This window comes from Pezoporus occidentalis, unplaced genomic scaffold, assembly GCF_034315485.1.
Source record: "Pezoporus occidentalis ecotype Australia unplaced genomic scaffold, CSIRO_AGI_Poc_V1 ctg3, whole genome shotgun sequence".
In the NCBI taxonomy this organism is placed as follows: domain Eukaryota; kingdom Metazoa; phylum Chordata; class Aves; order Psittaciformes; family Psittacidae; genus Pezoporus; species Pezoporus occidentalis.
Window position 1 is genome coordinate 11,206,663 of NW_026914940.1, and position 27,435 is coordinate 11,234,097.

General features: G+C 46.1%; 1 protein-coding gene across 3 annotated transcripts in view; it reads right to left on the bottom strand.

Moving 5' to 3' along the window:
• ZHX2 (zinc fingers and homeoboxes 2) overlaps positions 1 to 27,435 on the bottom strand; it is a 75,619-nt gene that overhangs the window by 9,506 nt on the left and 38,678 nt on the right. The gene's annotated exons all lie outside the window — the stretch shown is intronic.

Consider the following 27,435-nt stretch of genomic DNA (forward strand, 5'->3'; position numbering starts at 1 on the left):
TTTCAAAGCTCTGTCTTGATGAGAAGTGGGTTCAGAGAAATTGCAGCACATCTATGAGCCCTATCAAGCCTTTTCTTGAACTAAGGCTTCCTTAAAACACCACTTTCCACTCAGTATTGACAGAGGTAGCTAGCAAAGGTCACAGAAGCCCTTAGATACCTTTTAAACAGGGTGTCTGCCTGTAACCCTCTTGATATTCTCAGCAAGACCAAACTGTGCCCTTCACTCCCTACAGAATTAAAACAAATCAATTTTAAGCATGATTTATGCCCTGAGATGGTTTTGGAAGCTCCCAACTGCAACAATTCTGAAAAACATTTGTAAAAGGATCTGAGATCAATATCAGAACCACCACAAAGAAAAAAACTGCACTAGCTGTTTCAGGATCCATCTCTGCTCACCAGGAGTGGGTGGAGGGAAGGAAGGGAATTTAGTTGTCAAAACAGTTTCATTAACTGGGGGAAAAACAAAAGGTAAGACCTGCACTGTTTTTTGTGGAAGTGCATTAAATGGAGAATCTGAGCTAGAGATCTAATGAAAGATGCTCCAGCCCAGGGCAAGGGCATGGACTAGGTGATCTTTAAATGCCCCTTCCAAGCCCAACCACTCTGTGATTCTATCCTCTCATGTCTAACCAAAGACTTTCTCATTGTGAAGCCTGTAAATGATTAAATGCATCCAGTACCCAGCAGACACAAAGATCAAATGACATAAAATCCCACTGCAATCACATCTGGACACATCCAACATTCGCAGTTTATAGCCACCTCAGCGCTGTCCCTGAACCTACCCCTCTCCTTGTGCACTGGCACGAGAGCCAGAAATAGTCACTGTGAAAGCAGCCACTAACTTCTGCAGCTGATGAATACTTTGCAGGTCTCCAGAGCACGTTTCTGCCCCTCTCCCCATCACAGATCACACCACTCCTGTACATATGGAACCTCATGATGCACTGCCAGAGGAAGCAGCTCCAGCTGAGGACAAGAGCCTGGATGGCAGCTTCCAGTCTGATGTACATAAAACCCAGTGTGAAGCAATTCTCCATACACTAAGAGCTTCCTATACAAGTTCTCTATGAAGTACCTTGTGAAACAGTAAGTGTGCACCACAGAGCAGACGCTGTGCAGAGGTGCTATTTGTTATATTGTGGATACCCCAGCATAGCCACACAGTGCTGTGTTCACAGCCACCATTGCCTGACAGAGACGAGGGATGCTCCCACACGCCCACCCTGATTTGGTGAAGCACTGGAGCATGTAGTTAACTTTCAAGGGTGCCTTTAAAGGTTCTTCCCTGGGAACAGAGTATCTTTGCTCAGCTCTGTGAAATAGGAATGGGGCTGCCTCACTCAGGAAAACACAGTGACATTTCCCTTTAACCTGGGATCACCAACATTGTCATTGTTATTCCTCTAAGCATCAGCATACCTCTGAGCCCATGTAACCTCTCTCGTTTCCTTTTTCCCTTCTCCCTTTTAATAATAAACAAGCAGATGAATGATGGAAGAAATGATGCCTGGTTTTCTACAGAGTTGTGCTGACTGATCTTTAAACTAGATCACACTGAATATTCTCTATTATTTCCCTGTATTCCTTCAAACTTCCCTTCTACTTCCTCTCACAACCATCTTCTGGCAGAGTATTTTGACTGTGATCTGTGGCTTGCAGCATCCCACTGCAGATGCAATCAGAAATGAGAGGCAAACACGAAACTGTCCAAATACCTGCCTTCCTGGCCACCCGTTTTAACGATACTTGCAGAAAATTAATCATCTTTGAAGCTTTTTTCCTTTGTGCCTAATTTAGCTGAAACACGCCAAAAGATGAGAGAAGAGGCAGAATGGGCTCTGTAAGCCTGGCTGCTCCAGAAGCAGGGTGAAGGCAACCACGTCACCTCACACCCTGCCCTTCAGATCCCACTGCATTTACAACACTGACTTTCATAGATGAGGGAAGAGAGGTGCAAGGCAGTGCCTGGGGACAGGGTGGTGCAGATGGGGATGGAGCCACATCTCCTGGGATGCTCCTCTGCTGATTGCTCTCCCTCCCAAGCCATGCAGCTGTACCCAATGGTCTGCTGCCTTTCTGATGTGTGACCTTCTGCAAAATTCATGTGGCAACATCAGCAAAAGGAAGAAAATTCAAAAGACATCAAAGGCAGAGCAAGGCTGATTTATATTTCACTGAATATCCCCACACACAAAGGAAGAAAGCACCAAGAACAAAACCAGAAAGGAATGGGATGGAAGAGAAAGAGGGGAGAATGAGAAACATCTAGGTTACAACTCTGAATCAACCATAGGTTTCCTAAGAGGCAGACTAACATTCAATTCCACAGTCTCTGGAAGGCCAGTAAGCTCCCTGCTGCACTAAATTGCTGTGCTGAGCTCCCACCTCTCATGAGCACATGAGGATCAGCCCCAACCAAGGATGCTCTGGTAAGGAAGAAGAGTGAAGGTCCATCCAAAACTTGTATCAATGGGTGGACAGATGAAAAACGCTCCCTGCTATAGTTTTACTAGAAAATTGTCAGACTGTTGCTTCTCTTCCATGTTCTACTCCACAGGGCAGTTTTCTGCACATCTAATTGCTGGTTTGCTAACCCTACACTTTGCATAGTTTTTCTGCCACATGAGAATCACTACCCACCGCAGAAATCAAGCCCAAGTCAAATGCTTCTTTTTGGAGGTCAGTAACAAACCTGAATGCGTTTCGGTCCAAGATGCACAGTTTGGGGAGCTCATGAGCAGCCACAGACTTTGTCCCTTCAATCTGTGTCATGAAAGAGAGATGAGAGCCAACACCTGCATGAGCAAGGAGAGTGTATTAGGACCTCCAACCCATGTCCCCTTCAGGACCTCGGTAAGGATGTCATTTGGGATAAATCAATGCACAGTTGCTAAGGAGGATGGACTGCCCCCCATTGACACATCTCTCAGAGTCACATCACGTACGTATGTTTGCAGGGGCTGCCACGTTTCATCTGAGGACATCAGAGAGCAGCAGGAGCATCTCACAGGTCTCAAACATGAGCCACTCGCCAGAACATCAAAGCCCCAACAGACAGCTTTAGATATATGGTGTTGTTCCTGATAAGAATTCTGAACCAAAGTGATACCACTTCACCTGTAGATGGCTGTTCCTGCAGCTAGTGATGGCTACCAAAGTTTGCATAGGGAGAGAAAATTCCCCTCAGCAACAGCCAAGGCTTGGCAACCAGTGCATCCTAATGGGAACCCAAGCTACCCATCATCACCTGAGCCATACCCACAGCACACCCATCCTTTTGAGAGGCAAAATTCACATCTGATGCTCAATGAACAGGGCTGCACTATGGACAGGTCAACATTCACCCTTACAGCTGGCCTGGTTCACTCTTTATGTGTTGTTATAGACAGGGCCCTGGACAACTGACCTCCATTTTGGGTTGCTGCCACTGCAGGGTGACCACAGGCATGGGGTGCAGAGATGCAGCCAGTCCTGCCAGACACATAGAAGGAAGACAGCCCTCACCCCTCCAGCTCACCTGCTGCTTCTGCTGGTTTTGCCACACTGTGAGAGGTTGAAAAAAATCAAACCACCTCATTTTTGGATTTGATTTTTTAAAATGAACACACAAAGCAGTAAAGGGCAGCCAGCTGAAAACCAGAAGTGCTCAGCTCTAAGCAGGCAGCTGCCATTGTGAACAAGGTCCAAACCAAACCACAGAGAGCCCGTGTGCAGGAACAAGAGCTTTTGATTTGATTTGCTTCAGGAAAGCCACCTGGGACATGAGCATACAGGTCAGAAGCTGCGTGTTGTTTTATACCTATTTCCCCCAAAGTGTACCACAGCAGTTACAAGCGAGGCCCTCCTCTGGTTTTAATTCGTGAAACCTGTTCAATTAACTACATAACCCAGCCACAGCCCTCTGATCTTTCGAACCCCTGTGAAAACAGCTCCATAGCATCTGATGTGAGAATGAAGCGGGACCTTATTTGGCAAATCTGTGCACAACTGAGGAAACACCAGGCTGGTAGCTGGTTGCTTGGCCCCAGACGGGGGAGAACCACACAGGGAAAACAAACCATGCTTTTAGGCACTGGAAACGTTTGCCTGTGTAGCAATGCCACCTTCCAGCAGTGAAAGATAACTGTAGAATTTAAACAAAGGGGTGGAAAAATAAATCACAAACCTCTCTCTTGCTGAGCATTGAAATCTTTTCACTTTCCCACCTTCCCCTTGCACATATAGCTAGTTTTATATCACTCACAGCCCCAAAAGGCAAACATTTGGGTGGAGACTGAGCTCCCTTTCTGCAGAGCTGTTCCCACACGGGCTCCTCCGTGGTGGTGTCAGAACAGGAATTTTCCATGGCAGCTGGGACACAGCCCCGGTCACACAAAGCATTGGCCAAAACCCTGCGAGCTGTGGCTGGGGAAGTGGTAGGGCAGTGGAGAGACAGGGTGAGATGCTGTCTGTCTCCTCTCGTAGCCCAAAACCATGAGTGAGTCTGAGAAAGGCTGTCCAAAGACAACCAAATTTGAAGAAACATCACATTAAAAAGCAGGGAAAACCTTAATTTTGGCAGAAAAGGAAAAGCACACCAGAACTATCATCACTTCATGCTGCATCTTCCATCCAATGGCTGGAAGAAAGTAATACCAGAGAGGCTGGAACAGGTTGAATCCTCACCCAGTGCAAATGGATCTTTCCTTTTCACAGATACACCTTGCCTTATTATTCATAAACAAACAAAACAGAAAGAAAACCTCTCTAGTGACACTTGTGTGCTTTGCCAATACATCAACCACCGCCACAGGGATACCTGCAAGTAAGTGCAGAAATACAGGGGGCTCATGTGCAAGGACCAGCTGATGTTTAAAGAGGGTGGAAGCATTTTATTGCTGTTACTGCTTAGGAGCTCATGTCCCCATGAGCAGCATCCTCTCTGCCACACCAGACAAGCAACAGCAAATGACACCCTTGTAATTTCACACACCCCTGTCCCTCAGAAACCCTTCCCCATGTCTGAACATTATGTTTAATATCACAAAGGTACAAACTTCTCCTTACAGCTTTCCCATGCACCTTCCTCGAGCTTGGGGGTGTAACAGAGGAGGAGCTCAGCACAGCACCAACCACAGCTCACCAGCAAGGACTTGTCGGACACATATCTTTCGGTCCCTGTTTTTTCTTTTTTGGGGATGTTATCCCACTTCATCATGCAGTAAATGGATCTCAGCAAACCTCAACACAGATGCCATGCTGTGCCCTTGGATGTCAGTCAGGCCCTGGTGCCCACTGCCTCGCAAACACTGCGGGTTGCTTCTTAAAGCAAAGACACCACTCCACCACTTCTTTCTTGAGTTGAAGAATGTGCCACCCCCTCCAGGACGTGTGACCATCCACACCAGGGTGAACCCCACTGTGTTCATTGCTGGCTACTTTCAATGGTCCTCTCCCTTTGGTGACCTTACAAGCTTGCAGGTCCCTGGCTCTCCCCAGGCCTCAAAAGCGTGTCCCCCTATGAGCATCTCTGCATTTAACACTTGATTCCAACCCAAGCAGCTGCCCAGAAGTAACGTCCTTAGAGTTTACAGCAAAGCAGAAATTAATTGATGTTACTTGACAGCATCATAACCCCCACACAACCATCTACTCTTCACCCATGTAGGCTCCAGCAATGCGAACACATGCAGCACAGAGCACAGCTCTCATCCTGCTCCATATCGCAGATGCTGAACTCACATTCATTAACATCACAGCAATATTATTCTACAAACCCAAGGATGAGAGGTGAGATACGCATTTCATGGTGCAAAAAAGGCACATGCCTAGGGTAATGTTTTTCCTTCCTTACAACTGTTTTTAGCATGCAGCTGCTTCAGTAATATCAAAAAGCACATCAGCTGGCACAGCAAAAAAAGTGCTGTTGCTCTCCACTGCGATAAAACACTTTAAAAACATTGCCTAATTATATGCAGGAGAATAAGCAGAAGCAAACCAAATAATTCCTGCGTGGTGGGTCAGGACTCTAACGATTTACAGAAGAAAACCACAGAAAGGCAGGTTTTGTGAACTAGAGCAGAGCTTTTAAAACAGCATTTAAGTGAGAGCAGCCTAGAGTGCCGACACTTCCGCAGGTCCTTGTAAGCTGAATAAAACACAGCTAATGGGGAGGTATACAGGTCGTGACAGCAATAATCTTTGCAGACATGCAAAAAAAAATTTGAAATTCCCATACATTTCCACGTAGGTCAGTGTAGACATTTTTAATTAGAAAATAAAACCAATAAACCCACGTAGATGTTACTAGCAGGGAGCCCGGGCCATGAATTTTTGCCTACAGAGAAGCAGCAATTCATCATTTTTCTTTTATTAAGGACCAGAGGCTCACACCTTTCAAAGGCAATCAGCAAATCAAACTGCCTCCAGGATTCCTGGCTCCCTCAACCATGGGTCCTGTGAAACCCCATGTCAACACATCTGAATGGGGGCAGAAACAAACCCAGCACACATCCCACCTCTGCCTTGCACCTCTACAGCACCGTCACTGCAACAACACATAGATAAAACAAAAGTGAGGGTTTCTGCTGGAGATGGGCTGAGGGGAGGATGAAACAGGGTTTCAAAAGGCACCAACAGTAGTAGAAGTCCCTGGAGAGCCGTGTGCCTAAACCAATCCACATGAAAGTGGCGTCTTTACATTAACAGCTCAGCTGCAGTGTGACCACCGTGTAGGGATAAAGAAACACAGATATTCTGGAATAAAAAAACCCCCATCCCTCTGTAGGCTTTACCAGAACAGGCTGCGTCAGGCAGTGCCACACAAGAGACGCACTTCAGAGTACACCACTCACAGGCTATTCCTCTGAACTGAAACCTTCACTGCACAGCTAAAGACACAGGCAATATGGTGGGGTTTCTGTGCCGCGTGTCCTATGAGCGCAAGAGGCCAACCACTTCCCAGAAAAGGGGAAGTTGAACATTGTGTGCTGTGAATTTTCTATTATAAGCACTCATCTGCAATCACTGGCTTCTTGGGTTTTTTTTTCCTCCCCTTTTTTAAATGCAGGCTTAAGTTTAGTTGCTAAAAACTGGATTAGACCTGATTTTAGTGTTTTAAGTGGAAAAATGATGGAATAATCTACTTGGACTGCTTCATGCCCTAAAAAAAATATATTTATATTGTAGCAACAATCATTTGTCCAGCCAAGACAGTGGCCTTAACCTCAGGTTAGGCAGGAGATGTCCCCTCTACAGGAGGGCAGACGTCAGAGTGGATGGGGCATGCAACAGGCAGGAGGAAGAGCACCAGAGTGCCAAGGTGGGGACAAAATTCCAGGTTTCCTTTCTTCCCAGCCAGTGCCTTCTTCTCTCCCCAGACAAGGGCTGGTAACCCACAGCCTGCACACGAAAAGGGGCACACAGGCAGCCACAAGGGCTGCAGCTCCCACTGGTTTCTGAAGTTGGGGCAACCTGGTAAAAGCCTTTTTCCTTGTAGTTGCATGCTCCTCCCAAAGGCACCTGCTCTGGTGTCTGCTGAACACACAGCTCAGCTTGTGTTCTCCACCTGACATGCAGATGCTAAGGGACAGAAATGGACCCAAACTCCCAGTGGCATCTATGCACAAAACCCAAAGGGAGGTAATGGGTGCAACTCCTGGGATCTTGCTCCCTCCTTTGGTATGGAAAAATATAAACTTCTTCCAAGCAAGAAGATCACAGAACCACAGAAAAGTCTGGGTGGGAAGTGATCTTCAAAGGCCATCTAGTACAACCCTCCTGCAACGAGCAGGGACATCTTAAGCTAGATTAGGTTGCCCAGAACCACATCTAGCCTGGCCTTGACTGTCCCCAGGGATGGGGCATCCACCACCTCTCTGGGCAACCTGTGCCTCACTATAAAAAATTTCTTCCTCACATCCAGCCTGAATCTCCCTTCTTTTAGTCTAAAACCATCACCCCTCATCCTACCTCAACAGACTCTGCGAAGAAGTCTCTCCCCATCTTAAGAACTGAAAGGCCACAATAAAGTCTCCCCAGAGTCCTCTGTTCTCCAGGCAGAACAACCCCAACTCTGTCATCCTGTCCTCATAGGAGAGGTGCTTAATCTCACTGATCATTTTTGTGGTCCTCCCCTGGATCCTCTCCAACAGGTCCATATCTTTCCTGTTCTGGGGATTCCAGAGTTGGACACAGTACTCCAGGTGGGCTCTCCCCACAGCAGAGTAGAGATGCTTGAACCACCCATGCAAGATACAGCCAGATACACCATCAGATATTCTCAACACCTGCAGGGGGGCTGAACCTCTGCCCAGCGCGCTCCATCAGTGGCTTTCAATGGCAGCAAGCTCCAAAGATGAGTCACGTACCCTGTCAGAATCATCTCCTTTAATCAGTGTGTGTTTACTCGTAGGGTGGGTACTTGCATGTTTGTGAGAGAGAAATAAAAACCAACAGATTTCTTAAGCGAGAAATGGCAACACTATAAAAACATTCATTCTAATTAGTTTAATTACTTGTCTGTGCAGCTCACTGAATCCTCATCATCGGACTGGATTAAACTCACTAGGTTGAAGTAATTCTTCCTATTGAGTTTTTCTCCACACCATGTGGTGGGAGGACAAGATCGTCACAGACACAATGCCTACAGATAATTTTTGGTTTATCTTCAGCTACATGGGTAAAACCCGGATGTACCACACCTTCAATTTCATGCAGGAAAAAATAGTTTATTCTATTTGTATGTTCAGCTTTATTTCTTTTCAGATATGTTTTGAAAGAGTGAATTATTTTTATTCCTGGGAAAGGGAGGGGTGTTGAAAATGTATTCTTTGCTTAAACAAATTTTAGTCATCACTTCCCATTTGTTCAGATCAAACATCTTCACAGCAATGTCTAGTCCCCTTTCTCCTTTGTGTCATCCATCAGTCCATGACACTGTCATCTAAGCAGGTTACAGCTTTTTACATTTCCTATAATAAAATGTATTTTGTAAGTTATTACATATACTTTCTTCAGATTTATTGTTATTATAGGGACTCCATCAGTTAAATACTTTCAAAACAGAAATAAGATGAGCTATCACAGAATCAAGTCATTTGATTTCTTTACTCCACATGCTTACAAAACTTAAACAATACAGAACTTTTCCTGCTTTCGTACTTCTCCCACTGCTTGTCTCCCTTGGCAAACTCTCCTGCTCTGGTAACCTCCAGCACCCTGCCTTTAGTCTGCTCAGGGTCAGTTTCTTCCAAGTCAAATTATCAAGGCACTCACAAACACTTTTGCAGGTGAACTGCACAGGGGAAACCCAAGTAAAAACCACACGCACATTCTGGGCGTCTCTCTTGCATGGCTGCAGGGGAGAAATGAGCTCTAACTTTCCCAAATAACAAGTTTTCACTTCTCAAGAAGTAGCCCCTAAAGCCCCACATCTCTTGGCTCAGGCAGCATCGTGACACACATCACAGCAGGAAAGAGAGAAAAGGACCCAGAGGACCTGACCCAGGGGAAGGAGTAAGGGCTGAGGCCAGGGGATGATTTGGTGACCACTTCTTAGAAGGGTTTAGATTAGAGGGAAAGGGGAAGAAATCTGTCACCAGGATGTCATGTCCTAAGACAGGCAACACATACAGACTTACAGGATATTTAGCCAACTCTATTTGTCCAATCTGGGGAGCAGCCTTGGCATCGGCCTCATCCAACACAACAGCAGCACTGAAGGAGTCTACGGAGCTCCCAGAAGAGAGGAAGGAGCTCAATAATTAACACAAACCATTAGTAACCTGCGTGTGTCTATAGCTGCACACCTCCCCCTTTGACTCATTCACGATGTGTTAGGAAAACGCAGATGGTTGTGATTTATAAAGCTGATGAGTCACTGTACCTCTTTGCTTCCCCCCCAAGGGCTTCTCTGCATCTTCACATTCCTGGATGAGGAGTACGGATCAGAGGATAAAAAACTACAAAGCAGACCAGCATAATGTCTTCCCTCCCACACGATGGTTTTAACTGTCTCCCCTAAACGCTGCCATTTTTCTCTCCTGTCCCCATTTCCCCCTCCACTCATCTATGCTCCAGTGAACTCAACCGCTATCACCTCAAGCCATCCAGACTGATACTGCTTATGCAGTCCAAACCTTTGCATCACCAGGGAAAGCTTCAGTACATAATAATTTCCCCTTTTAAAACACGGCTTGTAATTGTAACAACTAAAATTATCCACTTCCTGAATGGGAAGTCTTGGGCTATGGCGCCAGATGCTATCAAAGGAGGCCAAAAGCTGGGTTTGGGGTATGGAACAGCATCTCAAGCCCACCACACTAAATACTTGCACAGTGATGCAAAGGAAACATTCATCTGGACATTTCCGGAAGCAGGAATTTCAACACACCTCCTTCGAAACCAAGCCACCCCGGACACTGCCAGACTTATTATCACAGGACCTGAACACCCAGTGTCCTCCTAACACAGCCAGAGGATACCAAACAAATCTGAAGTCCACAGCACTTCAGGACAGCTCCCATTTTAAGCACATGAACAGTCAGCTGTTGGCCTAACTCACACGGTTCAGTACCCTGATGAACCAAGGAGGCAAACCTCAGGCATCCAACATCAAAAATGCCATGTTTCTGTCTGGGGGTGCATGTACTGGCTCAGGAGAGCACACTGCAGACACTATGGTGCTTGTGCCAACAGCCAGGTCAGGTCTCCCCTTCCTAGCCAAATTCAGATGAACAACCTTGAACTGCTGGCAGACGATGCACATGCGTTTCCCAACCCAGATCTCTATTTAGGAAACTCCTGCGATACAGATGAGCCCCTGCGTTGCCAGGAAAATATATCTCCTTTCTCAAACCTGACCCTATTTATTCCCAAATAGCTGGTGCCCACTCTCCCAACCAAGACAGAGATGAAAAGCAGGTGTATAAGGTCAACAGGACACACCTCTGCCATGCCTGCACATAGGAAGGTGGCTGCTGCTGGTTAAGAGGAATGAGGTGCTCCAGCAATTACTTGCCTAATGCAGTGCTTTGCATTGGTCTGATCTCCTCAGCTCCCTCTGCCCTGGTGAAGAGCGGATCTGGTTCTGCTGAGGAGCTTTGGAGGTATCTTGGTGTAAATAACATTCAGCCTTATCGCATTTAGCATTAAATTTCATTGTGCTCTACTTGCTTAAAGGAAAGAGCGTTTCAAAAATGGCCTCATAATAAACCATGAAAGACACAGTTCCTCATTTGGAGGGTTTTCTTCTCAAAAAGCAGTAACATGACTTCCACTGACTGTGTAAACCAGGTATCTTTTCTGAGTCCTTTCCCCTTATGCAGGAGTCTGCCTCAGATACTTAATGACCTGTGGTGATCAGAGGATCCCTCTGGACCAATATTTGGAGACTTTACAGCTGTTAAACCACCAGTCTCACAGCAAACCTGTGAATTAAGCACTGCTATTATTCCTGCTGCTCAGATGGGCAATTAAGGCATGCAGACAGCGTGGCCAAGGCTTTGTTCAACGGTCAAGACAAATTACACCTTTCTGTCACCAAAAGGGATGGGGTAGTGACAGTGCAGAAATCGTGTCTTACCCAAGGTCTTCAGCAGGGCTGGAAACTGCATCCAGGTTTTCCATGCTATAGGCTACTGCTCCATCCTCCAGTAAATTCAGGTTATCCTCCTGTCTCTCAGGTTCAAGATATTTAACAGCCCTTGCTAAAGGTGCTGGTACTCTTTGCTTTGGCAAATCTAATCTCTCAGCAAACTAGCACCGAAGTTAGAACACCACCACCGCTCTCACCAGCAGGCTCATGGGAGGAAGCAAAAGTCTGAAGATCAAAGGTCTGAACTATCTGCTTTCCTTCAGAAATCACTCATCAGGCCAGGTGCACGCACACAGCAGAGGGGCCTGTCTGCTTCTGACAATGCCAAACCTCCCTCCCTTTTAGCTCATGTCCTTACACAAACTAGAAGTTACCTTCCTCTGCAGCAAAACACATCTCTAGTGAAGCTGCACTGATTCTTCCTAGTCTTCCTTTGCCTGAACATTACAGTTCCGTAACTCTTCCAACCACTCCCTAAATTCTGGGAAAATTTAGTATTTTAGGGAGGGTTCCCATGTGATGAAGACCTTAAGACAATCCCATCTCATTTGAAGTCTCTGGGTACCATCAACATATTGTTCTCTTCTCTCTCTGGCACTGGAGGCTGTGGAGGAGTTGACCGACACCTCTTTCAGTCAAGCACATATTTTTTCCCTGCTGTTGGTAATACAAGCAGAGCATTCCTACCATCACCACATTATCCCTTCATCAGCTCCTTGGTCAGCTCTGAGGTCAAATACTGAAAAAGTGACCCTCTAAAAGATGCTTACCTACTCCGTTTTCCATCATCCTAATCACATGCTATGGCTGTTGAAGTTTTATTACATCTGCTGTACTTCATCTTCTGCAATTCCCACTTAGATCACCTCTGCACATCATTTGCCCCTTATTAGTTTCAAATTGTATCTCAGCACTTTGTTTTCAAAGTGTATTTAAATATCTCTCCTTCCTTTAGTAAGCACCCAGACCTCATGCTTATAGAAAACACTTTGGTTTAGTATAATCCTATTAACTGTGTGACAGAGAACCTACCACATGTTCAGCAAAAGAGGCAAAGACAAATGGCAAGTCCAGCAAGATCCTTTGAAACATCCACATGCTTTTGCTTCACTGAAAGTCACAAAACGCCTTCCTCAGCTTACAGGGTATTTAAGGCATCTAATACAAGACCAAAGGCCACCAATAACTGTCTTCATTGGAAAGCAGAAGTCAGCTGATGTTCCAGATGTCTACACCATCTGAAGCTCCGAATTCATAGTTATTTGTAGCTGAAGGTATTAATGAAGTAACACTGCTCTAACTACTTCTGTCGTCCAACAAATATGCTGCCAATCAAATATTTTCCTTATGAAAAATCACAGATTAAGACATAGAATTTTTACATTAAAAAAATAAAAAGAAACAGAACTAGAAAGCCTTTCAAAACTGTGTTTGTGCATGAGTCCTGTCTTTCCATGTGGTCCCTCTGAGGTTTTAGGCGGGTGTGCACAGTTTATTAATCATCCCTACACGCACCTATTAAGCGGTGCAAACAAACGTATTTTGCCCCTGTGGATCACGGGACCTATGAGCTTCCTCTTCCTCCCTGCAGCACTCCGTTGCTGCTGTGATTTGCCACAGGGCAGAGCCACTGCCCTCTGTGCACAGTAACAGTTCTGCTGCTGGGAGAATTTGGCACGGCCACAAAGGACCTTTGTTCGTGCCAGAAGTCGGGCACACAATGCAATCCTTCCCCCTTGTCACACAGCGTTGGGTTTCCACAGCCGGGTTAGAAACACTCCCTGATGACTGTAACTCACAAACCCAAATATCGTCCCCATTCCCAACACAAGATCCTTCTTCCAACATCAAGTACTGCAGGATGGAGGAGAAAGACGGGAGCAGTCACTGCTTTCTGGGGCACTAATTCCTGTGAACTCTAACCAGACTTGCAGCAAAGATGGGTCTGATGCTCTGCCCTCAGTCTCTTTGAAGGGCTTATTGCTATCTGGATACTACAAGACCACCTGAATATAAGGATCTCCAATTTCCAGGTACATTTTTGTCCTCAAGAGGTCAGAAACTTGGCAGATAGATCTGATCTAACATTAGGTGATTCCTTTGTGCTTAATCTGACAGCCTGTGTGTGCATGTGTGTTATATTATTTTTATATATATATATATATATATATATAAATTTTTTTCAGTGCAACAGCTCTGGAGCACTGCTCTGAATCCAGCCTGTCCCACCTTTCCCTCAACTGGGCCTTTCAACACGGCTCCCTGGACCAGCAACCAGGAGCTTCATGAGATGATGCCAATAGAGAGGGCAGGGGACAGAGGGTGAGTACATCCTGATACGACGCTGTTGGAAAAAGAGTGGAATTTTGTGGGATGCAAATGTCTCTGCATTTTCATTTCACTCAGTCAACAGAAAGAGGAGATGATTACTGGATCACTCACAAATTACTTAATATCCCAGTTCAAAAGAAGCAGAGCTTCTTTTGGAAACATGCAGAATAGGATCTCTGGAAGTAAATGAAGTTTTGTAAGACCTGATTATGTACTAAAAAATAAGAGACACACTTGTAAATACAACCAGACCAGCACAGTCCATGCCTTCGCAGACTTTTGCCACAGAACGCACCACAAAGGACACATTCTGTTCCTTCCACTTGTTTTAAACATTGAGGAATGCAGAACAAGCCAGTTCCTGCTTCCAAAGCTGAGCTTGATCTGGACCATCCAAAGCATGGATGCTTTGGCATCTGCTTGGAAGGCCCCTTATGCTCCCAAACCACAAAAGGGACCATGTTGCACCCAGGCAGATTATTACTATGCTGGAGAATAAACTGCCAAGGGAAAACAAACAAACAAACAAACAAACAAACAAGAATTGGCAAAGCCTCCCATTCATTTAGTTCTTGTGGAAGCGTTTGCCATCAGAACACCTTAAAGTGTGACAAAGTACATTTGGCAGTTGCCTCCTCCCATCTCCTCCCACATGTTTTAATCTGGGCATACTCACTATTCCCAGCACAGGGCCACAGTCATTGCAGGCATCGGCATCTTTGTCTCCCTGGTGCCTGGAATCCCCCCGGGGCTACTTCATAGCACGTCCAGATGAACAAACTGTAACAATGATGCTTGAGCAATACTTGAGAAATGCAGAAAAGGAGGAGAACTGCTCCTTAAAACAGTTTCTTACTGAAGAGTATTTTCTAAATCCCTTCCACCACCCCCCCCCCCCACCTTTTCTGTTAAGCTGGGTTTCCTCTCCTGTTTTGGGAAGGCCAGGACCAGGTCTGCAGCAGCAGAAGCCCTGGGCACACTTGCTCCCACCCGCTCCAGCAAACCCTCCGCCTTCCTACCCTCTCCTCTCTGCTACAAAACAGGCTCCAAACAGGCAGTCATCAAAATCCAGAGTGACACTAATATTCAGTATTTGTTTGCCAAAACACATGTGCGCTCCTTCCAAGGGAAGAAAGAAAAGAAAGAGACACCCTTAATGATATAATTTCAAGAGCCACTGATTTTGTGACCAGCTTGCCTTAATTTAGTTTGTCTCCTGGGTTTGTAATGTTTGTGAAAATCCCTCTCTCGCAAAGAAACAGCCACCAAACACCCCACTATGAACTCAGTGCAATGTGGCAGCTCTTTCCATGGCAACCCACCAGCACTGAGCCTGCTTTTCTGCATGGACTTTGCTGCGCTGGGAAGGAGGGCAGGAAAGCCCCGAAATGCCCTGAAAAGCTCCGGCTGTCAACTCCAGCCTGGCAATCCTGCCACCCCAGGGAACCAAATGCACCAGGGAAAGGCAGCACTTTACAGCCTTGCTGCTAAAACCTGTCTTTGCTCCAACTGTTAACCAGCTGCTCGGTCATTTGCAGGTCGGTTGGTTTGCCTGCTTTGTAAATCACAGTCAACGTACTCCGTTCCCTAAACAGCATGGAAAATTACTTTCTTTAGTCCCCAAATCAGTCTCTGCACCAGAAGGGAATGGAATTAGGCAACTGGGCCATGCTCTCAGATACAACAGCAGGATGCTCACTGGGAATACCTCCTTTTGGAGGAGAAGCTGTGTCACTTCCAGCACTGGCAGGACAACCACACTGGGCCCACCATTGCCATGGGCAGCCTGGCCAGTGTGGAGGGCAGGTAGGGTGCTTGTGAGCTCCCTCACTGCCCCCAGCAGCCATCACTGGATGTTGCGCCTGATGTTCTGCTAGGACCAACCTGCCATAGCATAACTAAACATGGGCCAGGCTCCCAAGCCTGTCTCTGCAACCACAAGCTTTTCTCCGAAACACACCCCACCACCCTTTGATGAATACTTCAGAAATTCAGCATCACCAGACATGTGGGAGCTCAGACCTCCTGTCACATCACGTCTTTGGCTATTCTTCAACCTAACCACGTAGCTAAACCTTTTGCGTAACTAACTCAGGATCCAAAGCTGACACACAAAACAGCTCCAAGAATGTTGCCCCTGCCCTTCCCTGCAGCATTCCCTCCCTGTCTTATCACCTGCTTAAGACTGTGCCTTAAGCACTACCATTACCCAGACTGGAGCAATCCAGGGTTATTTCTCCTGAAGCTTTATGTGAAAGTTTAGCTGCACAACAGTTTCTGAGGGTTAGGAAAAACCACGTTCCACAGGAAGAACTGATGCTATTACTGTAAGTCGCCTGACCCCAAAATCCAAATAAGAAGGGGAAGAGGAGAGAGAACAGTCTGGTTGGTAAGGTTGGAGATAGAGATCTGAAACAGCATCTCAGAGAAGCATTCATCAGCCATCACCTCTCCCAAATCCACTGTGGGCTTCAAGCCTCTTTCCCAAGAAACGCACTGGCAAAACACATGTTGATGTGAAGTTCCAGCAGTTCCAGCAGACCAGCTGCCTTCTGATGGCGAAACACTTGCTCGGGAATGTTTCCTGAAGCAACTCCAGCCTCAGGACTTGTGACATTCAGGGAACTAGATCAAGACTTACTGCATGCTCCTCACCTGAGAGAGAAGCCCAAGAAAAAACACCAAAACAAACCAAACCAAGAATTCTTTAATTCCTTCTGTTTTTTTTTCTCCCCATGAAGTTCCTCTTCATGATTTGTCTCATGGTGGTGATTTGCTTCTCCTCCAATGCCTTTTGCCTTCACCCCCACCCCGAATTGTGCAGGGGTGAGGGAAGATCAGCAGAAACCAGACAAACTGTTCACATAGCTCCCAATATGCGTGGCCTCTAGAAATGCTCCTGAGAGACAGTCCCTGTGGATGAGGGCTACTTCTGGCCAGGGGAAGAATCGAACCCGGTATGACCCAAAGCATTTAATTCCCCTGGTATCTCCTGTGGCCCCACAACAGTAAATTAAAGGGTAAAAATCAGAGAGTAGAAAGGCAACAAACAAGAAGCCATTAAAATCTCGTGGTGCTCACACAAGTCACAGGCCCCTGCTCTCCTTCTGAAAACATTCATTTCTACAGCAGTTATCCTGTGCATGGTACTGCAAGAGGAGGAGAGACAGCCAGTGAGCGTAAAAAGGCTGCAGAGCCTGCAATGGAAAATCCTCACTCAGTCACTGAGCAGTCCTCTTGTAACACTTATTAAAATAAAGCGAATATGATGAAACAGCCTAATTGCACACGATGCTGCTGAGAAATTGGATCCAGCTGCTGAAATCGGCTCCCAAACCCCTCCTCTTCAAATACTGGTGGTTCACATCAGTTAACTGCATCCACACTGCCCCTGGGCAAGAAGGGATGAGAGAGACAAAACAGGATGGGCACCCTGTGTTTGATTTACCTTCAGAGCAGGGATGGTGTCTAAATCTTCTCTGGTCTCTTTTGTCACTTGCCAAGGTTCAAACACAGCATCTCTAGCTGTTCCCTGATGATGAAAGGTGGCACTAACTGAAAGAGTTCAAGGGCGACATCCATGGGACTTGGTCTTAAATGTTCCATGAGCGAGTGAGAAAGGAGCCTCAATATTAGGACTGGGAAAGCAAGTTAAAAAAGGGCTTCTCTGTTTTCTTCTCATCATTTGCTTTTAATTCTAGATCTTATTCTTTCAAAAGTGAATTCAAACAAGAATAGACATTTTTACTCTTTTTGTGGTATAAATCAGCCTAACTGCTGAGGTCAGTGTTTTCAGACCAGTGCATAAAAGCAGAAGACCCGGCTGAGGAAATTCAGTGCTGGCTGATTCATCCTTTAGAAAGGATGAACAACAGCCATCCCAGCACGTCAAGTTTGTCCTTTGAAGGTGAAACAATTCAGTGCTGATATTAGATGGCAGGAACAGGAAAAAAAACGCAAACCCTTTCCAGAGTGCCCCGAGGTATCTTTTCAGGGCTTCAAATGCTAAACAACGGGATAGACCCCCGGTCCATTGAGCTTGCAGCGAACCGAAGTGATGTGAAAGGCTTCTTGGCATGGTAGTGTCTCCTGCCCCAGACATGAACACAGAGACTGGGGCAGCAAAGCAGGAGGAGAACCGTAAGTTACTTAACCCACGGAAAGGGGTTTTAGATGGGGTCCACACCTTGTGTTTCAGAGGAACCAAAGCACAGCCTGAGGCTTGCAGAAACAAAATCGCCATCAACACCCCCAAAACCACACAGTGAAAACCCATCAAAAGCATACTATGAGAGAAAAGGGAGAGGACTGGGGAGGGAAGTACAGTGATACTTCATTCTGATCTGAAAAAGTCAGGAGGGCGTTTGTGTGGGGAAAAGAAAGTCTTTCCTCCTTGGACAACCCTATTTCAAGATGCAGGTGCATACACACACCACCTGCATCAAGCTATACAAAAACAGCACTCGCCATTTCCTTAGGGTGTAGACAGCACCAGGAAAGAAACATCTTTCAACCTGGCCCTCTGTTTGCTTGCAGTCCCAAGTGACTCAAAGGAAGGGCTCTCTGAAGATGCCCTGTAGTGGGTCAATCTTACCCAGCAGGTAGGAGAGCTATAAATCAATCACTTTAAAATAAAAAAACAACAAAACCCCCTGAGGCTTGCTGGGAAGAAGTAAAATTGGGGGGGGGAAAGGTAAAGATGAAAAGCACCTATAATGTCTTTAACACAGCACTGAAGTTCTTCTGAAGAGAAAGCACAGAAGTGCTAAGAAAAGAAAAGAAAGGAAAAGAAGAAAGCAGCCCACTGACATCAGCTACAGATATATATATTTTTAATGGGCATTAGGTCAGCAGGGTGTTTTCCATTTGCCCTGCTTAAACGAGAGCTTTGATGGACGTTACGTGCCATTTTAATACAGTATTTATCCTGTTGGGACCGTAAGTTTATTCTTTGCATGTGCACGTGCGCACGGATGACAGTGCAGGGTTTTCCCAGGGGAAAAAAGGAAGAAGGGTGATTTATAGGCAGATGAGAAGACAGTAGGTGTTGGGATGCACCTCAACTGGTTTTTGGGTTGTTGACAAGGGGAAGGGGGGAGAAAGAAATAAACAACATGCTGGTAAAGGCAGCAATGATAAAACACATTTTTTGCTGTTTTTTTTTTGTCTCTAGATTTGTAGTTACACATAGATGAAGACACCTGAGGCTTCCTCCTTCAAAAAGACTACAAAAAAGGAAAGAGCATGAATCCACATTCTCCTTTCCTTTCAAATTCCACAACACTTCTCTAATCTAATTCAACAGGACTGTGTAAACAGACTGGAGCCCGTAAGAGTTCCCAGTGAATTAGCTGCTTGACTAACAATGTGGAAGTTAAAGAAGATTAGCTGGAAGCTGAGGTCAACATTGAAACACAGACTAGGGACAGACTGAGCAGGTTTGGAAGGTAGCTTTCAGAAAAGCCTACCCTACAATCTCAGCAATCTCTTTAATTTAATTATCATGGTATTAGGATAGGTTATCATAATTAGAGTACATTATATTTTTTCTTAAGGTGTATAAGAACCCTGGAGAACACCACCATTTGTGCTGATTCACTGTAACTGCATGCAGTACACTTAGCTACACACAATACCTTTTATAGTTGAATATAGCCTATAAACCCCAAACAAGCCCAGAGAATTTTCCTTATTACATTAGATACAGCAGTGGTATTACCCACTGTTGAACAGCTGGCAGACACAAAGACCAAAGCAGAGGACATCCATATCTCTATGAGGACTTTCCACTACAGGCAGCATGCGTGTAGTGATGATATAGATGGATGGTGCATGGATTCGCTTTGCCCTTTGGCAGGTGATGTTGGGGTAGGAAAAAGGCATACAAGACCCAGCAAGAAGCTTAACATTCAAAAGTTGCTGTAAGAACAAGTAAGGGGTTAACAATTTCCAGTGGTTTTACATTACAAGGGGCAAGACAGAAATGGGGATACATTTGCAAATTTAATTTTACATTCCCTGAGGATTATATTCCAGGAAATGACTCTGCTATGTGAATATTGTTACTGCATGACATTTTGGTCCCATTATCTCAGACTCTTTTTGGCATGTATGCCAGATGTGATTCACCATATGTTTAATGACATGCAACACATTGGTTCAAATATATCCTACTAATGCAACAAGCCAAGAGAACCTTTATTTTCTTATGCTTCAAGTTACAACTTAACTCAGAAATGTTTCAGTCACACAGTCCCCATCCAATTTTAAGATCCCCCATGTAGATTTATGGAACTTTAAACAACAAAAGAAAACCTCCCGAGACAGATAAAACTGTTTTTCATAAATCTGAGAATGACAGGATATGGTTTGACTGTTAGTACTAGAAACATCCTGATCCCAAGACCTTCTTGAGCATTTCTGAGCTATTCATGTGAAGTAGTTTCTCTGTGACTGTCAGGTAGGATTTTTATAGCAAGAAGGTTTTCCCAGATCAACAGTTTCCCCTCAATCACAGCTTCAGTGCTACAAAACTAAACAAGTCCCAATCCCTGTCCCAAAGGGGTTACATGGCATTTCCCTGCTCAAAGGGGAGTTAGGAGGATTATTAGCTATGAATTGCTTTGAAGGTTTAAAAAAAAAAAAAAAAATGGTAAGTGCTAAATATTGCTGTTTCCATGAGTCAACACATATGCTTCAAAACTCCTTACCAGCCATTTACACTATAATGAAAACAGCAATTTTGAGCAATAAGCTAGATGCTTTACAATCAGTAGCTCAGGAACAACAAGCAACACAATGCAATACTACCTCTGTCAGTAGCCCCTTGCAGACAAATCTGTTTCAAGGTTAAACCTTAAACTCATTCATTTCAACTCATGCAGTCAGCCAAATTTTGTTCAACCCCTTCAGGAAAAGGGCTGAGTGTGCTTCTGCAGAGGGCAAAGAGCAAGTGGTGTCCACTCTTGGACTTCCTATGAAAAACAGCTTGCCTCAGATTAGCCACTGCAATGCTGAAGGTGCAAAGAGCAATGTGGAACCAGCCCCTGCCAAAGAGGGTCTCAGATAAAGGGATAAGGAGCAGCAGAGGAACACCAACCACCCTCCACTTTCCACACTGGAAAGGATACACAGGCTGGCAGTGTGCATGGACCTAGCCATGCTGTCAGTCATCCTTTTGATCAAGTAAGAAAAAATCCACCAACTTCACTCACAGGAATACAAAGCCCCCCCCTCCTCAGCTTCCAATTGCTTGTATAAAATCCAGCCTTTGTAAAGCAGCCACAGACTAATTTTCAGTTGTGTCCAGTACACAAATCTCCAAACAACTTAACGGGACTCCCAGGAGTTCAGTGTCCCAGAAAAAAATGGAAGTCCCATACATTTCATACAGGTGTCTGACACAGCACTGGTGCCTAAACCCTGACCAATACATCAGCTATGATGTTATCAGTCTGCGGTGCCATCCCAGCCAAGGCTCCCACCAGCAGGAAGAGCCAGGGAAAGCACGAGGACACACACCGAGGTCTTTACATAATGCCCTGGCTAGCCTCACTGAAACAAACTGGCTCCTTCGCTCAAGTAGACTAGATGGTATCCCACAAGGAAAACACAGCTAATTACATGAACTCTTTGAACAGCAGTGTTTCCTGAGAGGCATCCCTGGGGATTGTCCCTCTTTTTAGAGTTATCAAGGATGAGTGTTTGAGGAAGAGCAAAGGCACAGAGCAGTGCTGGACAGTGCCAGCAACATTAATCCTGCTAAAGCCTCCTGAAAAGCAAAGTGAGCTGACTGATAGCAACTGATGGGGCTGCACAGAAGAGGGTGGTTTCTCCCCCAGAACAGACCATGACACAAAACGTGAGCATGCTGTAATGCTCAATGCACCCCAGGAGCAGCCTCCACCTGAGCACATACTACACCAGAACCAGGTGATGCCACAGACATGCACTGCAGGGGCAAGAAGTGATGCATTTTGAACTCATTTATTACAAAAGTCCAGGGTTTGAAGGCAGCATGAAAGCAGTGCGTTTTAAGGGAGGCTTTCAATAGCCAGCAGGCGGCTGGTATGGCATCACCTCGGCACTTAGGGTGTTGGGAAGAGATCTTGGAAAGGGACTCTGCAATTTTCCAGCAGCTGTTGTGCTGTCGATGCCGTATGTGGTGCAGGGTTCATTACATTGATGGTGCTGCCGCTAAATTTACAGGCGTATGTTTCAGGCAGCTGTGGAAGAGGACATGACACTTGAGCCCAGTGCTCTGTCCCACTGACATATCACACAGCATAGTAAACAGACCAGAGCAGAAGCAACAGTTTCAACACATACCTATGACTGGCCAGAAGCCTGATGGGCACAGCTATGTATTCGCTGGGAGACAAGTAACAAGTTGAAAGGCCACATGTCAGAAGCAGGGACCACGATGTGCAGGGGTAATTCATCACCTAAACCTACTAGTTGGGTTTCGATTTTTTATATTTGCTGAATGGGAAGCCCCAGACACTGCCAGTGGCATGGTAAGCCCCCTCCTGCAGACCCAGTGCCTCTGGTGTAAAGCCAAACCTTCACAAGCCCGAAGCAAACCACCATACAGCAATGACCACAGGGCTCCATCGCCTGTAAGCATTGTGCTATGCAGCACACCTAACCTAGCAATGCTGCTCAGGGCTGCAGCCTAGAAGCTCCCCACCTTTATAAGCGAGTTTATTCTATGTTTATTCCTTTTGCAACTAACTTATGAAACCCTCAAAATATCTTGCTAATTGCATATGCTCTTTTGGAGTCACCCACCCTTTTACCAAAACCAAAAGCAGCTAAAACACTTTTCTTCCTCACTGCCACCATGGCAGCTGTTTGGATGCTGCCATCTCCCTCCCCTCCATGTATCACATCCCCAAGCACAGCTGTGCATGGACCAGATACATCAAGACCTCAGAGTAACACTGAGGGCACTATGGGGGGGACAAGCACAGGATTTCTTTTTGCCTGGTTGGCCCCAGGCTTAAGGACACATCAAAGCCATTCTCCATGGAAAGGGGGAATGCAGACCACTGTCCCCTTGTGCCTGCCTGTACCATCACCATGGACACACAACATATGCCAGGGGACATAAACCCAACTTCCAGCCTGCACAGTCTGCTTCCCATGATCAAAACCCCTCTCTGGGATCCCCGAATGCATGTTACAGCTGGCTTCAGAAGCTTTTAACATGCAGGACATACCTCCGATTTCACCATCACCTCCAGCGGTCAGGGCTAGTGAGAGGCTAAGGTATGCAGACAGAGGTTCATCCAAATGACACAATTACTCAGCCAGACTTGGCTTGAAAGACGCGCCCAGAGAGCCTCATAACACACATGAAATGCACCCTTCAGATTTTCATACAGCAATGTAAGGTACTTTTGGATCTTCTCGTATCCCAAATGGCACAGTTTCTAGAGTGACAGACCAAAACTTATTGCTGCAACAGGCAATATGGTACATTACCATGGCAGAAGTCTGGTTTTGATAACATGCACCAAAACAACCATGTTCATAACGAAGCAACATCTATAAAGGGTGTGCTCCCTTCTCCCAGCAGGCATTAAGGGCTGCTTCTCACCTACTACTGTACCTAATTAATATATATATTTCTATAATCTTATCTAATTGGTATATAACTAATAGAACAGAATCACAGAATAGTTAGGGTTGGAAAGGACCTTAAGATCATCTAGTTCTAACCCCCCTGCCATGGGCAGGGACACCTCACACTAAACCACGTTACCCAAGGGCTCTGTCCAACCAGGCCTTGAATACCACCAGGGACGGAGCATTCCCAGCTTCCCTGGGCAACCCATTGCAGTGCCTCACCACCCTTACAGTAACATATACATCTATGATCAATAACAAGCAATAATAATAAATGCAAGACCATTCCCCATCATACTGGAGCTCGAGTGTCCTCCCGTAGTAGACCCTGAGCACTGCACTATCTCCTCACCCTTCCTACACATGCCCACAGCAGCATCTGAAACCCAGAGCCCTGAGTACGGCAGGGTTCAATTCATTGATAGCAAGCCTGGCTGGATTGCAGAGTGCAGCAAACACAGTTACAGTCTGTGTTTGAGGCATGCAAGCAGAAGACCATGCTTGTAGAAGTGCAGACAGGAAACATGCCAGATTGTTTATACCCGAGTCATGATTAATGTTGACAGTGAGAATCAAGACAATTCAGAGACCACTACTGCACTCAGTACCTATGCGAAGCTCTTCCCTAACTGCAGCAACAGCAAAACTGGGACTTAAGCACACATTACCCATGCAAGTATCATGGTGGCATTGCATGAAACTACTCGTGATGTAAAGCACATGATGCTCACCCCTCTCTGTATCTGCTGGGTTAGGAGATAGGAGCAGGTTTTCAACGCACAAGCAGACTCACAGGTTCAAGCACTCCTGCTTTCAGGATATCAGCCTTCCTGGTTTTCCAACAGGCACCCTAGTGAGCAAGCAGCCAGTGAGAAGACAACACTACTGAAACCTACTGACAGCACAGAAGGTAAAAGAAAGGTCTGGGACAGGTGGAAATGGGAAGCTCCAGGAAAGTTCCCTGCAATTTTTGTCGCTTTTGATCTCTCTCAATTCACCCGACTCACATCCTTTCGTGGTCTGGTTTACCAGGCAGACATGGAAGTAGCAGTGTGTGTTTTAAATCAGCTGGGACCAGTAAAGAGGAAAGCTAGCTCTCCTGACAAGGGTTAGCTTGAAAAGTAGGGGGTGAGAGTCTGGGTGAAGGGAAGAGACCGCATGCTTGACTACATGGGGATTTGGGACAGATCACTGACTTGCAATACCAGGTGCATGCATGGATCCCAAACCTCCATAGAAAAAAACAAAAACCAAAACCCAAACAAACCAAAAGGCCCCCAGGCTTCATTCTGGGGAGTCCTTGTTTCTGCAACATCTCTGAACAATCGCTTGGGAGAGGTGTGCCCTTTGCTCCCACGCAGGGCTTTTTGCCAGCTTGGATCCACCTTCAACCTCAGGGGTGGGAAAGACAGACCTGCCAGAGTGTGCGTTGTGCCTCTCCAGAGGATGTGCCAGGCCCAAATCACTGTAAACTGAAAATCCATACAGCACATTACACCCATACAGAGAGCCTGAGCTGGGGAGCAGCAGGTAAACTCTTTTACACCAGCCTGTGTTTGCAGTGGAGATTTTATTTCCCTTTGCAAAACACGTTTCAGCTTTTCCAGTATGACTTCAGTACACGTCTACCCAAATGAAAACATAGGCTCTTCTGTTCCAACCCCCCAACTAACCTGATTTCCCTCTTTGGGAATGGTTTTCCAGGGCAGATCTGACCATGCAAACCTACCACCCACCGCGGCACTCAAGCAATATGCATCAGGGATTCCCTGAATCACTCAGTGCTGGGTCTGGTCCACCACACAGGCTCCTGGCACAGCCACCCCTCCCCAGGAGCCCACTGCTCGCCTGTGTGCCCCCACCACTCAGAGATGGCGGTGCTCCCAACCTTCCCTGTTTTCTCATCTGCTCTACTGTCTGGATTTTGGCTGTTGGCCACAGCTCTGTCACCCATAACCTGGGAACATTTCTCTTACACCCCAGCACTTAGCCCAAGCAGGGTCACTATACTACAGCATTTTTCTCTGTATCCTTTCCAAAATATGGCCACAAGATGAAAATTCCAAGTAGAAGCATTATTTCTCTGCCTTCTCACCACAATTCCCATTTCAGCTCCTTAACCAGTCACCCTATGATATTCAAAAGCATCGCTGCTCAGACCCCTACCCACGCTAGTCACTGTCACCAAACCTTTCTGACCTGCTCAAGGGAACAGCTCCCCTTGGCCGCAGGGCTTGGTTCAAACCTCTCAGCCCCCCTTGTCCCTCTGCGGGTGCCTGATGGCGTTTGTTAACGTTGCAGTGCTCGCCTCCTCCGCTCCACCAGCAATGCCAGCTTCATCCATCTGCTCCTCAGCTTCCCCCACAACAGTTACTGCCATCCCTCACGCTGCCCCTCCGGCACGGCAGGACCTCATGCCATCCGTCTGCACAGCCTGGCCTGCAAGCCTCCTGGAGACCCATGTCTGCTACCAAATCAGTCCAATTTCATTTCTGCAGTGCATTTCAGTTCCTTGCTGGTAGGACCTTCCCAGAGCTACTGAGAACCAGCCGCTGACATGGGTGGCTCCAAGAACGTGCTGCTCTGTGGTTGCCGTTATCCACCCAGAGACCCTGCTCCCATCACATCCTGAGATTGCCTTTACACTCCTTGAGGTTGCCATCAGCTGGCAAAAGGGTTTAAACAGCAATCAAGAAACTTATTGCACGAAGAAGCATAGGATGTAACTCAGAATAATGCTTTAAAGAACTGCCTAACACACCCATCCTGTTTGCAGTGTTACTGCAGCAATGTATCACTACAATTTCAGTTGCAACAGCATACCATCAGCCTAAATAGGAAGAAAGGCTAAGGCTCTTTCTTCCTGGCTTGCAGGACGAGTTTGAGCAAATCTCTTGCACCTTAGTTGACATATCTGGGGACTGGGTTAGTATCTCCTTCCGAGCTGTTTAATCCCAAATGCCAACCCATCAGCCACATGTGGCAGAAATTGGCTGTGCTGCTTTGGAAGGAGGACCCAGCAGTGCATGATCAGAGCACTGTAACGAGTGAAGACATCCTTCAGCTTGGACCACTTGTAGAAATGGGTACAAAAGACCTCTGGTGCAGGATGGTACTTCTCTCACCTAATCTTCACCATCCAGTTCATGGCTCAGAGTGACTGGGGAAGAGACGGACAACCGAGGGTTATGCCTGCAACCTGCTTCAAACATTTGTCCTAAAGCAGGATGCAACATCTCTGCAAGTGGTGCAGTCTCTGAACCGAAGCCAGAAGTGGTTACACAGCTACTATAGAATAACTGCTTAACCTAGAAAGAGCCAGGGTGAAACACATCCTGGTCCATCTCCCTAGGTCTATCTTCCCCACTTACAAGATGGGATAACAGCACCATGCCAGCCTTGGGAGAGCAAGAGGCCAACTGCATCAGTCCCGGGGACCTGGCAAGAAACCACAGTGACACGTGACAGAAGAACCTATAGTCTCGGACTCCTCTGCCCAAGACAAACATTCAACAGCCTTCCTCTCAGGAAATAAAGGTATTACCTTCCAAATAAGGTTTCAATACGATATTAAGGAATGTGATGTGAATAGAGATTAAGTGTGCAATAGTGAATTAATCACAGAAAACAGGGACTGGGAGGGAATCCCATGAGAGCAACACATTTACTTCATTATTGTATCACACATGACATTAAGTATCCACCAAGTCCCTCAAGGCACAATTCTTGCATAAGAAGCATCCTTGCTTACTAAGCACAATAGAACCTGCAACCACTCTACAAATAAAGGGCATTTACAAAGAGGGCTGTTAAATATTTATTTTTCTCTGGAGACAGAGATCTCTGCTCACTTGTTTCCACTGTAGAATCAGGGAACAGAGGAGCTCACCT